This window comes from Camelus bactrianus, chromosome 5, assembly GCF_048773025.1.
Source record: "Camelus bactrianus isolate YW-2024 breed Bactrian camel chromosome 5, ASM4877302v1, whole genome shotgun sequence".
Classification (NCBI taxonomy): domain Eukaryota; kingdom Metazoa; phylum Chordata; class Mammalia; order Artiodactyla; family Camelidae; genus Camelus; species Camelus bactrianus.
The window spans coordinates 72,328,772-72,343,053 of NC_133543.1; the positions used below are offsets into that span (position 1 = coordinate 72,328,772).

At 37.1% G+C, this 14,282-nt stretch overlaps 1 protein-coding gene across 13 annotated transcripts in view; it reads right to left on the reverse strand.

Annotated features, from left to right (window-relative positions):
* Nucleotides 1-10,262, reverse strand: part of MAP2 (microtubule associated protein 2) — a 263,519-nt gene extending 253,257 nt beyond the window's left edge. For 4 of the 13 annotated variants that reach the window (XM_074364085.1, XM_074364081.1, XM_074364084.1 and 1 more), the window contains exon 1: nt 10,009-10,245. The gene's annotated coding sequence lies outside the window, so the exon portion shown is untranslated. Of the gene's footprint in view, nt 1-10,008 lie in introns of all 13 variants that reach the window. The other 9 variants (XM_074364077.1, XM_074364072.1, XM_074364074.1 and 6 more) reach the window with 4 other exon arrangements.
* Between the last annotated feature and the right edge of the window lie 4,020 nt (nt 10,263-14,282).

Genomic DNA, 14,282 nt, shown 5'->3' on the forward strand with positions numbered 1-14,282 from the left:
TCTGTTATTTAACTTATTTATAAGTTTCAGTACCATGTTAGTTGTTGCTTGGCACCTGGTTTTGTTTACAACTAAAGCTGCTGTGAGGAAATAGCCAGGAAAACATTTATATTGAAACTACAGTGATTGTTCTGATCACTTTTCTCAAACATGGACTTGTACTTTCCTGCTTAGATTTTTTTTTTTAATGTAGTTTCAGGTACAAAAAGGCTCCAAGGGGTTAAAATTACTCAGACATGTAATTCTCCGCTATCTCAAGAAGATGACACAATTTGGGCTACCTATGTTTAGAGAATTTATTAGATCAGATCAACAAAGTCTAATCTTGTCTCTGCCATTGATTTCTAATTTTCTAAATGATTTCTCTCTTGTGATTTAACACATTAGTGAATAAGATACAGATATATCTACAGGGACTTAGAAGATATAATTAATCTGTGAAAGCTTCTATGAGATCTCAAAAAATTTTTGCTTCTACTACTACCTTAAAAATTAGAATGCACTGCAAGTTGAATAAAAGTCAACCCCTTATGATGGTCAAGAGAACATATGTGGCCTGATACCTGCCTTCTGCTCTGATTTCTTCCCCATTACCCTCTAACATGTTCATTAGACTCCAGTGCCACTGGCCTTGTATTTGTCTCTCAGATATGCCAGGTTTCTTCTTGCTTCAAGGCTGTTGCTTCTTCTGTTCTCTCTGCCTGAAAACTCTTCCCCCAGACATTCATATGCCTGGCTGCTTCTCATTACTTATATCTCCAAGGGCAGCTCACCCCATCTCAGACAAGCTCTGTTGTTATGTTTTTGTTTTATAGTTCTTAGAGCATTTTTCATGTCAAAATGTTCATTCATTTATTAGTTTACCTGTTAATTTCTGTCTCCTACTAGTAGAATAAAAACTCCATGAGAGCAGGGATTTGAATAGTTTTTCCAATATTCTACACATTCAGAAAAGTTCTTGCTATGTATTAAAGATCCAATAACCATTTGTTGAATAAACACATGATCAATTTATGGACCATGATATTAGAAATACTTAGGGCACACTAGTTTGATATTTAAGTGGAAGAAAAACAGAGTATGTATTTGCCCTGAAATGTTTAGGATTAAAATGTTCTTCCCAAGTAAGAGCATCATTTACTAAAAAGACAGTACTTTAATTCTTTACAGAACATTTAGATTTTCAGAATATCAAATTCAATAAACCACGTCTAAGATGAGCATAGAATTTATTTTAAAAGATTTGCCTTCAAAGGTGTAGATTCCTGATGTGCTATTAAAATGGCTTTTTTCCTGTATTTATGGCTCAAAATAAAGGAACTTTAGAGGAAGACAGTATGTACAGCCTATTCTTTCACAAATGTGCATGAAATGTATTTTAAGGAATTGTGTTTCATTTATTCAGTGACTTAAAAAAATCACTCCAATTCTGACTGGTGATTAAACACGTTCTCGTAGAGAAGAAGGACATATGACATTCCCTAACAGAAGGATGACATTAGAATTCCTTCACTTCCTAGATAGTGGTATAGTTTCAGTTTTCAATAATTACGAATATGTTTCCTCTTAAATATATAAGCATGATTTCTGCTTAATTTCTTTCCTCCAAGATGTTTTTCATGCCTTTCAAATATTTGTCAACTTTAGACTCTATAATGCCTAAGCAACATGGGTACAGGTGAAGCTCTACTGAACACAGTAACCATGGAAACACCTAATTCTTATTTAATTTGCTGTCTCCTTGGATGAAGCAAAAAAAACAAGAGGAATGGAGCACTGAAGTCAGAGAAACAGGAAGACATATGAGAGTTGAAAAGAGGGAAACAGGCCCAGACACAGAGGCCCACAGACTTTCTAGCTCACTTCCTTTTAGCTAAAACTGTTAAAGCTAGGGAGACACAAAATGAAAGCTATTTTTGAGCAAATTTCACAGTGCTACAGGTCAGAAAAAAAGTTTCAACCTGGCTATTTTTGTTGGATTCCCCTTGCATACAGAGCCAAGTTTAAACACAATCTCAATCAATCTGGAGGTATCAATATGGATAGTTCAAGTTCAGAGAAAAGCTCCTTTGCATTTCAAGTGCCCTGAATCTGGGCACACTTCCCCAGAGAGTTTAAACTTCTTTCCTAACAGATCCAAACCGCAGGAATGGCCCTGGAGCAGCAACCTTGTCAGTGTTTCCTGGCCCAGATTTCATTTCACCATTTTCAGTTGTGTAGCTGGCATGGAGCTGGTTGGAATGGCACAGAATTCTGAGTCCCTCCCTCTTTTATATCCATATGAAAGTCACAGTTGAGTCACAAAGTGGGACAGGTATGGCTGTCACATCACCCCACCCTTAGCTCAGAGAACAGAAATATAACCAGAGGTGGAAGCAGAGAGTCAGAGTGGGATGGTTCTTCACTGGCATACTTTACCAAGAGCTGAGTTTGACCTGAATAAGTCTTAGGCCTGGTTCCACTACTCAGAACCTCAGGAAAGTCACTTAACCCCTCCCTGAGCCAGTTTACTTGTATGTACATCAGAGGTTCACACCATTTGCTCTTGACAGGCCCTCTTCCTCTTCAAACGTCATCTAATTCATATACAATTAGCAAGTCTTAGGAACTGATGTCCCTTCTGTCATGGGGCAGAGGCACAGAAGTAAAGAGTACATTTTATGACATTTTATGTTTCCAGATGTATAAGTACATAATCTTTCTAACACACTAATTAATAGGGTTACAAAGAGCTACTCTGTTATACAGACTATAAATACATTAGGGAGCAAAAGGGAAAGATCTTATTAAAAATCAGTTTACTCATTTTCAATATCAGTTTTTTAATAGAAAACTCTGGATTCTTATCACAAAACCTGATGAGAATATTTAGAAGGGGCTGAAACAGGGCCGTGAGACTGTCCAGGATTGTACAAAGTTTTCATAATTTACAAATTTGATATGGACCACCCTCATTTAATGTGGTCCTACTCAAAACAAAACAAAACAAAAATCATGGAACTAGTGACTGAATCTGAAAATGATAAGAACTCTAAAAAACATACAAAACCTGTTTCACTGAAGACCACTGAATGGTCTATAATAATTTTCATCATGTAATCTATAAATGAGGCAAGTTTTAGTTTGAGACACAATGGCCAAACCCATTTAAATAAACCCAAGATCATACTCACTTTGTTGTTTCATAAGCGATTTAGCTTCCAGTAGGATGCTTAGTGCTTTCTTAATGCTTTCTTGGAAGCTAAATTTCTTAAGTTCCATCAGTCCTGGCTTCTGCTGTTTAAATGACGATAAATGCATTTTCCATACAAAAGCAGTACCACTGCACTTCTTAAAAGATAAATTTAAGTGACCAGTATTTCAATTTAGGACATTTGATCAACATCGAGATGCTTTTATTTTGAGCACAAGATTTAACTTCATCATCTGATTTAAATAATGGACAATGGAATTTGGTTATTTCTCTCCAAGGAGAAAAATACAGTAAAAGTTAAATTCATCTAATTTGATTGCATTAAAGAATACTTACGCCATTGTTTTTCCTATAAAATTGTATTTCATACCAAATTTTCTCATGTAGAACACCATAGTGTAATTTTTAATTTTCTATAAATCAACTGAGTATTTAACAATTTATCTCAACTATAAAAAATGGCACATATAAATATAAGGCTAGCTCTAATTATTATATACACACACATACACACACACAAACACATGCACACACACAAATACCACCATGCTAGCCCTTTGTGAAACACAAGGTAGACAAATTTGGTCGAATAAGTTGTTACAGATTCTATGACTCCATACGCTTGTCCACTGAGCAAAGAAACTGTATGCTACACACTGCATATTCCTGTTCAAATAATATAAGTATGTGTAGTAAATTACAGAATCAAATCTATTCCTAGCTATACTAGACGACATTAACATAAAAAGAATGCATAACTGAATCCTAAAAACTTTTTTTACTTGTTTTCAAAGTTGGCCAGAGGAATATGCTCTCATAAACACCAGGAAAAAAATAGGCAGCATACTGTTAAAAATATTGTTCTCTTCAAAAATGTATGCTCTAAAGGAAAGATTAAATTACAGTTTTGAGAGGCATGATACCCAAACAAAATAATAAAATTTCAAAGCTGAGCATCATTTAATTGTGCTGCTTTCTAGTCAATAAAATTGAGAAACATTTTCTCATACGAATTCACTATATAATTTCACTGCTGCCCATTAACAACACAATACAGCATTGTTGCGAATGTTACAATACGATGTGACCAACTATAAATTCATTAATACTTAAAGCAATGCAATGTAAAGGGTTCATAGTGGCATGATTATTCTATCTCAAACTAAAAGAGCTTGTTTGTATACTTACATACAAGTTTGCTTTAAATGTAAGAAATTCAGCAATGAAATACACTCACGATATTCAAGTACTGGGTTTTATGATCATTTTGGGATAGATTCATGATGGCTAATGATGATGCTGTACAAAGCAATATAACTGGGAATATTTTACTTAAAATTAATTTAGTTCAACTTAGCTGAACATGGTGTAATTAGCTAGCATAAAATAAAGACAATGGACTATCTGACACATAATGACTTTACCAGTCAATTTAATTTTAAAGAAAGCAGTGAAACCATTTTATTTGATGTCAGGTGAATACAATAACAAAATGCAGTTGGTTAACCAAATTTTTCATTTTAAAAGCAGTAAGTTTTATAGATGTACCGTTTTCACCGGCAGGATTTTTCTTTTTTAACTAATTTGAAGAAGGCTGGTAGGGACACAGTTGGGTTGAGCAATTGTCTATATGATAAAGGAGTTGGGGTAAACTTGGGCACAAATAATGGAAAGAAACAAGGCAGTAACTTTTCTTCCTGATTCGGAAAGGCCTTCTAGAGGGAGGAAGCATGATCAAAGACTGGTATATAAGAAAAAGATTATTCAAGGCTAGAGGATATAAAAGTCAAGGTCAAAATAAGGGGCCAAGATAGGGATGGAGCCCTGAAAAGGAGAAGTTGGTATAAAACTGCATGTTAAATAAGAAATACAGATATAACAGAAAATGAATTGCAATAAAAATAGTAGGCTATATTTGCATTTTCTAATGATCAGTGTTTTTATTTTGCCAATACAAACTGAAAGGAAGGAGCAAAGGAAAGAAAGAAGGAAGGAAGGAAGGGAAAGACTGAGAGAGAAGAAAGGAACAAAAGAAAAGAAGAAAGAAAGGAAGGGAAAAGTCAAGCTGTGTTATCTTAGAAGTCAAATTATTTTCTCTAAAAGGCTTATTAACATAACAAAAAGCAAAAAAAAATAGAGTGGTCCCCTCTGGTGTGTATTAATGGAAAACAAATTGTTTAAAACATTCCCCAATATCCACAATATAAATTTAATAACCAACTGAAAAAGGAAATCTTGAGATCTTTATTTTGTCTTAATTTCCACAGAATTTCACTAAAATGAGTAAGTAAAAAGTATCACAGGTAAAACACTACCACTCAAAGGAAAGATTCAAGTTCAAAGATTATATTCAAAGTGTTTCTCATAAAAGCCAACTAATTGCGCTCACATTGTTTTAAATTTTTTAATTCACTATAGAATGGCTTCCAATAAGCATCTTTAATAAATTTTACAAGGACATACTTATGGCCTTAGCTCAAAGTAATGACAGGGGAGGGATTTGCACAAAATATTATGTTGAGGTAGAAAAACAAAACAGATTTCTTCCCTCTCCACCCACCTAGACAAAGGCTCAACTCCATCCTAAAGGGACCACAGCTGAGAACTTGCTTTTGTTCCTCATCTTCCTCTACCTCCACCTACTCATGCAAACTTTTTCACAGACCCTTTCCCTTGATTTTGGCCCTTTGTGTACCGCTTCTTATTCTGTAGTTCTTTAACTGCTTTGGTGCCTAGTATCAATTCCTGGGATTGATTATTTCTTGAGAACATCAAAAGTTGTTTCTCAAAATACTCTGAATTAAAATGTTCATATGCTGTCCAGCATTTAATGATCTAACCTACAGCTGATTCAGCTGACTGGCTGAAGCATTTGAGAGACTGTTAGCTCCTTCCTTATGTGTGTGTTTATATATACGTACACACTCAAAGATCGTTACATTTTATAATTCTCTAGTTTATATACATATAAATATTTATATAATCATATAGAGAGAATTTATATGGAAAAAAGAAGATAGGTATACAAGGTATATACATTAGGACATTTACATAACTGATACATAAAAGCTTGTCTTTCAGGCACTGGAACATTACCTCTGGGTCCCTTGCACATGTGTGTCATATCTCACAATAGCTGTTCATTTGAATGCTACTTCTTAGTTATTCCCCGTTATAAAAGAAAATAAATCCCTCCAACTCTATTTGTAAATTTCTTAAACCCAGGAGCCATGCCCATCATACTTTTTGTCTCTTTTGACATAGTCCCCAGTATGATATTCTCCATCTAGTAGAAACTTAGTAGATCTAAATAAAGCAAACAAGTAAATCGGAATGAATGCTCTCCTAAACAAAAGTAAAGGCTAAATTTGTATTGAGAGTTAGTATTAAAGCCAAAATGCCTAAAGAAGACTAACATTCAAATATGAGATTAGAAAGAATGGTGTGAAGAGAGGGGAAAAATTGGTGAAATGATCAAAATACTGCCCGCACATAAGGTCTAGATTGAGTAGATCAAGGCACTGGCAACAAGAAAGGCATAGGGAGAATTAAAGGAGAAGAACTAATGTATCTGAGGGAATCAGACAAGATTCAAAGAGCTTAAAAGTATTTTTTAACTGATATATCAGAGACAAAAGAGTTTACGACTGTTTTAGAACGTTATCTTTGGATAACACTTACTAATGCATTACTAACAACTTACCTAAATGCCTACTTTTTGCATTAAGGAATATGGTATTGACCTAGGGATGGTGTTATCATCCACTGTAACGTTATTTCAAATTCTTTATCTTATTCCGTTAAAAGGAAATTAAGCATTGAAAGGAATTCATTAATCAAAGTGATCAACTTGAATGCTAAAATCCCCAAGTTGGCTTCATATGATCAGTCTCACAGGGGACATCAATGGCTATTTTAAGGATCAACATGTTGTCACGTGTACATCTAAGCAAATGCTGCAATTATTTTATTTTAAAGTCCAACAGTGCAACTACATTTCTCAGAGGCATAGCAGTCCAGTCTGTTATCTAGTTGCTAGTAAAATTCAACCCCCAAAAATGTGTCATAAGAAAATATGCAAAAATACACCAATAAGCATTTTTCTTCCTTCTCCCTTCTGATGTTTAGAAAATTTGCAAATTGATTTAAGCCAAAAGTGGTAAAGGAATGAAATTATTCCTTCGGGTTTAGAGGATGCTGTGCCAAGTTTCATTTCTGGCTGCATATTTTTGACCAAGTTCAAGATCCCTGAAAACAAATACATAAAAGAGAAAATACCCCTTTAACCTCAGCAGAGCAACATTAGTAAAGGCTGCTATGGGAAGAGAAGGCCTTCTGCCTTGAGATGGGTGTGCTCCTGGTGCTTGGTTTCCACTGAGAGGATGCCTGCTCTGTCAATGAATCTCAAGTAGCTACTATGATGAGGTAATGGCTGTGCCAGTTTCACTGGTTCATGCTCTCTCAGCACATTCTTTCTCCTTCTCCTCCCTGAGAAGGTGCTGTAAACAAGTCATCCTGGGAGAGTTGCTACAGAGAAATAATAAATCCTAAATTCGAAATTCCTGAGAACACTGGCTCTGCTTTTGATAGTCTAGACAAAACTGGAAGCCTAAAGCAGCATAGACAGAGTCACGAGTCACAAAGAAACAGCTTATTGAGGGATGGCGGGGCAGATGAAAGAGGAGAGAAACAAAGAAAATGAAAATGAATGTGTTCATTCAAAATATTATATTTTTTAAAAAAGAAAGTTCAATTTTTAAATTGCTTATATCTCCAATTAAGCAATTTTCTACTTATGGGTAAAATAAAAATAAAAAACTTTTAAAAATTAAATTATAGCATATTGTGAAATACTAAAAATTAAATTTAAATACACCACAGACAAACATCATGTACCACTTATCCTAAAAGCACAGTAGCTCTGATAATATGCAAATCGTGAATCCAGATGTAAATCTGCGATAATAATATAAAATTACCAGGAAATCAATGTTAAAATACACACACAAATATAATACTCTTTATTTAAAGTCTTTATGCTTTTCACCTTTTCTCACGGGGGAAATGCTTTTGTGGATGAAGAGGGAGTGACTGAAGCACCTATGATTGTTTGCAAATTCATAAAGATTTCTACCAAAATACATACATAGACACCAACTGCCCAGTTAAATGGATGTTTTGTGTCACATTCAGGTCAAAGACTATAATCTTCCTCTTGGGCATTCTAAAGAGCTTTTATTTATTTAATGTATTTTCATTGCCTAAAAAAATTAAAATTGCCCACAATGAAATGACAGAGTTACAGAGCTATGTTTTATACTGGGCTGGTACCTGCAGCTTCAGCATGGGATATTTTGCATAATGTGCTTCACATAAAAGGCTTTGTTCTCCATCGCCTCACTGCGGCTGCAAACCTCAATTTCAGTTTGCAGTCATTTCCTCTTCCAGACGAATCATTTTAAAATAAATAATATTTTTAACATTTAAGTTAGCACCTTACCAATATTCATCAATCCCTCTGCCTCATATCCAAAATTATACCCCAAAACATATATTTGTTTATTCACACCATAATCCCCAAACCTTCAAAGATAAACATTTGAAGATTCATCTTTTAAGTATTCATTCCCTATTGCAATATTAGGTATATAGTGTATTATATATGCATGTTTATGCCTGTGTGGTGTATACCACCACACGTGTGTGCATGCTTGTGTGTGTGTGTGCACATTTAAACAAAAACCTTTCACACTGAGTCAGTTTAAAGGGTCTATGTCCTGGAAGCATTATGCTAAGTGCTTACAGCTGATAGCACACAGCAACTGTTAGGAACAGGCTTGTTGCTAATGCAAGCTTTTTTATTTTCTGACAAAATCCCAAAACCCTGATGCCAGGCAGTATAACATCAATTTTCAGTTTGCAAGGATGTTTTTTTCCTGACCTGATTTGTTTTACTACCCCCACCCCCCTACAAAAACCCAAACATACACATCCCCACTCCTGGCTCCTCTCACACACTCTTTCTTTAAATTCCCATCCTTAGACAAAAGAGGAGGTTGGGGAAGAAAGGCAGCTGGCACTGCAGCCCCCAAAACGCCTTTTAAGAAAAAAAAAAAAAAAAGAAAAGAAAAGAATAAATGGACTGTAGATGCTGCTTTCCACCCCTATCGTTTAAAAAGAATGACTATGTGGATGTCCAAGCTCATCCAGACTCATTTTTTCGCGTCCCGCCCTCCAACAAGACCAGATATTAATTTTTCATTTTTCTAAAATTATAAATATTCATCAATCTTGCTCTTCCAGCTGTTTCTGGGAGAATTATAGGGAAAATGATTACAAACTGACAAAGCTTCCCTAACTTACTCATTCGTCAGTGTGCAGTTCTCTACAGTTAGATGGACCAAAAAGAAAAAAAAATCCTCTACCTCGAAATCCCTTTTTCCCCATTATTTTTGTATAATTCACTCCCTGTCTTTTTAAAGCTCAGGTAATAATAGCTCTCAAGACAGGTAACCCAACCCGACTGGGCGTTTCAAAGTGGTACCTACCAAGGTCACACACTCGTCTACAAATCTAGAGGCCAGGTAGCTGCCCTGATCCCCTGCTCTATGGTAGTGACACCCAGAGAGGCTGGGCCTGAGGCTTCCGCCAGGTGAGAGGCTGGACAGTTCGGTCAATCTGCGCCTGCTTCCAAGGCCAGAGGACGAGACAGCCACTTCCCATTCCCGCTCCTTTCCTGGGCTCCTTCTACGCCGTGGGCGAGGCAGGAGGAGAAGCACCCTCTGTGGAACCAGAAGTCGGGACGGCTCTCTTACCTGGACGCAGAACTGGATGCACACGCGGTCAGTCGCCGCTGCCACCGCTCAGGGACCTGAGGACCTTCTAGAGAAGCAGCAGAGGGGGAGACGGGACAGGGGAAGAAGGAGAAAAATAAGGAGAAGGAAAATTAAAAAAGCGGAAGGGGAAAAAAGAAAAAGAGGAGGAAGAGGAGGATGCTGCTGCTGTCCTCGCGGCCGCCGAGAGCCCGCGCAGCCGGAGCGCCCGGCCCAGTCTGAGCGCCGCCCCGGCCACCGGCTCCCCGTGCTGCCGCCCCGCCCCCAGCAGGCCCCGCCTCCTGCCCCCCGCAGGCCCCGCCCAAACCCGCGACCCGAACCGCGGGCACAGCCGCACTGTCCGGGAGGGGGAGCGAGGCCGCCCCGCCGCCCCGCCTCCCGCTGCAGCCCGCCTCCCGCCGCAGCCCGCCAGCCTCCCGGCGGGGACCGCGACGGTGGCAGCCTCAGCGCGCCGGCCAAGCGCAGGCCACAGGCGGGCCTGCGGCTGCGGGTCCTTGTCCAGAGAATCCCCCTCCACAACCGCTACCAGCAACAAAGTGAGACCAGCGCCCTCGGGACAGAGGAACCCGGCGCACCTTCTTTTCTGACGTCCTTGAGGAACTCAAGGGGAGTGTCAGCTTTAGTCTCTCAGGGAGGAGTCCCCCATAGACGCCCCCCTCTCCCTGCTGGTTGCCCCTCAGGGGAGGAGGCTCACTGGCCTTGCCTCTTCCACAAACCTAAGGACAGCTGCATCCAGAAAAGAGGAAAATTTGGGAGACCATGAGTACAGAGAACAACTTCAGTCGGTACTGAAGGAACAATGGTTGAAGGTTTAGAGAATTCTAGACCGAACTCTGTCACTAATTAGATTCATTCATTCATTCAGCAAATGTTTCTTGAAACCTGCTGTGTGTCAGGCGCCATTCTAGGCAGTGTGGAAACAACAGTGAATAAAACAGAACCTGCAGCCCTCTGCCTTAAAAAAAAAATCCCTGCCTTCATGGATGTTACATTCTGGATATCTGAGTGTTTGATGCAGACTCAGTTCATTTAATCTAAATCTCAGTGTATGAATGTGTCAAATGAGGATTTAAAAATGTCAGTCCTAGCCTCTGGCATGTTTAATATGAGGATATAATTAGATAATGAATAAGAAAAGTCTGAAGAACATGAAGAATAATACAAGAACAATGAGTTAGAGAGCACAGAAAATATTGACCTTGAAATGTCATCATTTAAAAGAATCACCACTTAAATACTTCTGAAAGAGATATGACCAACTGAGAAAACAGATGATTTCTTTACAATGGAATATTCTTAAGAGAATAGCACTTCATCATAAGTACGACAGGTAAGACACAACTTAGAATTGTTTCAAGATTCTATATGGAGTACTAACAAAGTGTTTTTAAGGTTAGTCAGGATAGTGAGGTGTGGTCTGTGCAGTATCAACAGTAATTATAATTTGATTATGTCATTTAAATTATCCATAGAGTCCAATTCCCTCAATTTTCAGATGGAAAAGGAGATCGAATGATGGGAGGCTGGAAAAATTAGAAGCCCTAATACAGCAAAATCTGAAATCCTGGCCTCTAAAATCACACCCCATGCTTTGTGTATCGTTTCCTTCTGTCCAGCTTCATCCCATGTCCCAGCAAAACCTGTGGTGAGGTTGGAAGTATCAGCGCATACCAAGTAGCAGGGAGGTTGAAGGACTTAGGATTCCTCCTCAGAAGGTGGCCTTGATTGAGAAGAAGGGAGTCTTACGGCACTATGAAATGATACATAGGATATGGATGAGGGGGAAGGATATAGCTCAGTGGTAGATTAGCATGCATGAGGTCCTAGGTTCTATCCCCAGCACCTCCATTAAATATAAGTAAGTAACTAAATAAACCTAATTACCTCCCTCCAAAACAAAAAGATAAATGCATAGGATATGGTTGGAAGGAAGAAGTAAGAATCCTGCTAGAGTGTTAGCAGTTGACATTCACCTATTGAAGGACATATTAATTGCTTCTAATTTGAGGCAGTTATGAATAAAGCTGCTGTAAACATTCAAGATTAGGTTTTTGTGTATTTTGTGTATTTTCAACTCATTTAGGTAAATACCTAGGAGCTTGATTGATGGGTTGGATAGTAGACTATGTATAACTATGTAAGACGGTGCCAAACTATCTTCCAAAGTGGTTATACCTTTCACCAGCAATAAATGAAAATCCTGTTGCTCTACATCCTCAACATCATTTGGTGTTAGTGTTCTGGATTTTGACCTTGCTAATAGGTGGATATTTGTACCTCATTGCTGTTTTAATTTGCAGTTCCCTCATAAGATACGATTTTGAACATCTTTTCATATGCTTATTTGCCATCTGTGTATCTTCTTTGATGAAATGTCTATTTAGATCTTTGGCCCATTTTTTTTTAGGCTGAGTTGTTTATTTACTTATTGTCAAGATTTAAGTGTTCTTTATATATTTTGGATACAGTTCTTTATCAGATATGTGTTTTGGAAATATTTTCTCCCAGCCTGCGCCTAATCTTTTTATTCTTTTAATAGCAGGGTTTTTTTTTTTTAATTTTAATGAAGTCTAACTTATCAATTTTTCTTTCATGAATTATGCTTTTGTTGTTGTATTTAAAAACTCTTTGTCAAACCCAAGGTTACTAGGATTTTCTCCTACATTAACTTTTAAGATTTAATAGCTTTGTTTTACATTTGGTTCTTAGTCCATTCAGACTGCTCAAATAAAAATACTATAAACTGGGTTGCTTATAAACAACACTTATTTCTCTGATCAGGAGGCTAGAAAATCTTAAGAGCATGATACCAGCAGATTCAGTGTCTGGTGAGGGCCCACTTCTTCATAAACAGCACCTTCTTATTGTGTCTTAACGTGGTGAAAGGGGCATGGGAGCTTTCCAGGGCCTCTTTTATAAAACACCAATCCCACTCATGAGGTTTCCCCCTTCATGACCTAAGCATCTCCTAAAACCCCACCTCCCAAAATCATCACATGGGGCATTAGGTTTCAACATATGAATTCTGATGGGGACACAAATAATTCAGTTTATAGCAAGGTCTGTGATTTGTTTTGAGTTAATTATTGTGAAAGGTGCAAGGTCTGTGTCTAGATTTATTTTTTGCATGTGGATTGCCATAGTTTTCCACCGTTTGTTGAAAAGATTATCTTTTCTCCGTTTGATTGCCTTTCCTTCTTCATCAAAGATCAATTAAAAATATCTGTGTGAGTCTATTTTGAGCTGTTTACTTTCCCATTGGTCTATTTGTCGTTCTTTTGGCAATACTACGCTGTCTTTATTACTGTAGCTTTATAGTAAGTCTTGATGTGAGTTAGTGTCAGTCCTCCAACTTTGTTCTTCTTAAAACCTGTGTTGGCTATTCTGGGTCTCTTTCCTTTTCATATAAACTTTAGGATAACTTTATTCGTATCGACAAAGTAACTTACTACAACCTCGATTGAGATTGTGTTGAGTCTATGGATCAAGTTGGTAAAAAGTATCTTGACAATACTGAATCTTCCCATTCATTTATTTATATTTTCTTTGATTTCCTTCATGAGATTTTTTTTTAAGTTTTCTCATACAGGTCTTACACAAAGTTTGTTAGATTTATACCGAAGTATTTCATTTTTTGTTGCTAAGGTAAATGGTATTATGTTTTTAATTTCAATTGCTTATTGCTGTGTATAGGAGATACTGACTTTTGTATATTAACCATGTATCCTGCAACCTAGTTACAGTCTTTTATTAGTTCCAGGCAATTTTTTTTAGTACATCCTTTGGAATTTTCTAGGTGTACAAACATGTCACCTGTAAATAAAAAATTTTATTTCCACTTTCCCAATCTGTATACTTTTTATTTGGTTTTATTGTCTTATTTGCATTAGCTTGGCTTTCCAGTATGATGTTGAACAGGAGAGGTGAGAGGGGACACTCTTACCTTGTTCCCAATCTTAGGGGGAAAGCGTCTAGTTTCTCACTATTAAATATGATGTTAGCTATAGATTGTAGATGTTCATTATCAAGTTGAGGAAGTTCCCCTCTATTCTTAGTTTTCTGAGAGTTTTAATTGTGAGAGGATTTGATTTTATCAAATGATTTTCCTGCAACTATTGATAAGATCATATGACCTTTTTTTAAACTTTACTTATTTATGTATTTATTTTACAATATCATATTTTTTAAATTGAATTATAGTTGATGTACAGTATTAATGTTACAGGTATACAATACGGTGATTCATAATTTTTAAA